General features: G+C 45.4%; 1 non-coding gene across 1 annotated transcript; it reads left to right on the forward strand.

The window, feature by feature from the left end:
* The first annotated feature begins 1642 nt into the window (after nucleotides 1-1642).
* Nucleotides 1643-1780, forward strand: LOC114808485. Its single transcript, XR_003756333.1, has one exon. It is a non-coding gene; the product is annotated as a small nucleolar RNA SNORA7 (small nucleolar RNA).
* Nucleotides 1781-2195: the final 415 nt, after the last annotated feature.

The following is a 2195-nucleotide window of genomic DNA, read 5'->3' on the forward strand; positions in this document are numbered from 1 at the left end:
GAGAGAATATTTTAAGACGAGGAAACCGAGGCACAGAAAAATTAAGTGACTTGTCCATGGCCACATAGCAGAGAAGTGGAGGACCCAGTTTTAAAACTGAGTCTCCTGACTTCTGGTCTCCTACTCTCTCAATTAGGCCACACTGCTTCTCACTAAACCCCTCTGTCCCAGTCCTTATCCCTACACTTTCTGCTTTGGGGCCATGCATAGGTCATGTTTTGCTCACCTGTCCAAACCTGGCTCCCAATCCCAGCCCACCAGACTCAGCTTAAACCCAGCACCAGGCTGGGTGTACTCAGGAATTGGAATAGGGGTCAATGCATGCTTCCAGGAGGACACTGGCATCCATGTTTATGTTTTCCAATATGGGTTGTGATTCCCACCAGAGGTTCTGAGGCTTTTAGCTTCAGTGGCTTGCACATATTCAGGCCACCTGGCCTGGTCCATTCCCAAGTGTAGTTGGATTTAGAAACTGTGAACCAGGCAAAACTGGGCAGAGCCCTATAGGGGCAACTTCACGGTAATCTCCAGCATCCAGAAAAGGCCTGACTGGGTGAGAAGAGCAGTGCAGAGCCTTTAGCTTTACAAAGTAGCCACTGTCTACTGGGCTAATGCCCAGGCCCTAGTAATAGTAACTATCTTCATTTAGCACTTACTGTACAGAGAACACTGCACTAAACACTGGGAAAGAGTGGACAACCTTATCAGGAAACATGCACATGTCCAATTCTCATAGTTAAATCTGTGCCTATATAGACTCAAACAAAAGTCTTTCTTTTAATGATTACATATTTTGTCATCATCAATCACATTTATTGAGCACTTACTAGGTGCAAAGTACTGTACTAAGCACTTGACAAAGAGAGTTGGCAGACATAGTCTCTGCCCACAGTGACCTTACAGTTTAGAGGGGGAAGCAAATATTAACATAAATAAATGATTCATAATATATAATTTATAGATACACACACAAGTGCTGTGGGGTCAAGGGTGGGGTGAATATCAAAATGCCCAAAAGTCACTGATACAAATGCACAGATGACATGGGAGGGAGAGGAAGCCGGAGAAAAGAAGGCTTAATCAGAGAAGGCCTCTTGGAAGAGGTATGACCTTAATAAGGCTTTGAAGGTGGGGAGAGTGGTAGTCTGGTGGAAGGGACAGTAGTTCCAGGCCAGAGGATGATGTGGGAATCAGGTTGGTGGGGAGATACTCAAGATTGGGGCACAATGGGTAAACTGGCACTACAGGAGCAAAGTGTGTGCAGTCAGGGTTGTAGTAGGAAATCAGGGAGATAAGGTAGGACGGGGGCAAGGTGATTCACTCTTTTAAAGCTGATAGGAAGTCGTTTTCGTTTGAAGCGGAAGTGGATGGGCAACCACTGGAAATTCTTGAGAGCAGGGAAACATGGACTGAATTTTTTTTTAGAAAAACAAATGCCCCTGTAGTCTGATTTAAAAGGAAGCTGGAGACAATTTCAGTGTTGAGAAATATTGGTTAAGGATCATCAACATTATCAACATCTTCAATCAATCCAACAATTCTATTTATTGAGCATTTATGCTGTGCAGAGCACTGTACTAAACATTTGGAAGAGCATGATACAGCAGAATTCAAAATTATTACCCACTTACAAAGTGAGGATCCCCTCTCAGGGTGGCATCTGGAGAGTTTCCAGTCCTCTACCAGTCTCGACTATGGGAGGGAGAGTCAAGCAGAGGCATATTCATTCTATTCCTAGCTTGGGTAGTGGCTAGCGAGTGGAAGGAAACCTGCTACAAGTCAAACCTCACCTGTGCTGGGCAGCAGCAGCATGGGAGACAGTCGAGGGTGGACACTAAAGTGTACTGCATGGAAGGAAGCAATGGTAAATCACTTCTGTATTTTTACCAAGAAAACTCTATGGATACGCTACCAGAACGAGTGCAGATGGAGGTGGGGTGTTCTGGGAGAGAGGTGTCCATGGCATCAGTATGGGTCGGAGACAACTCGATGGCATAAGGCAAGACAATATAAGGAACACTGCTCTGAAACGTGCTGTTGGCCCAGTGGAAAGATCATGGGAACTAGGAGATCTAGTTTCTGGTCACAGTTCTGCAAATAGGGCAGTGCCTGCCAGGACTAAGCCATTAGTGGTGAAGCCAAAGAACCACTTTTGGACCTACTCTGGGCCTCAGATACCTCATCTGTAAAATGGG

The sequence above is a fragment of the Ornithorhynchus anatinus genome, chromosome X5 (assembly GCF_004115215.2).
Source record: "Ornithorhynchus anatinus isolate Pmale09 chromosome X5, mOrnAna1.pri.v4, whole genome shotgun sequence".
Lineage (NCBI taxonomy): Eukaryota > Metazoa > Chordata > Mammalia > Monotremata > Ornithorhynchidae > Ornithorhynchus > Ornithorhynchus anatinus.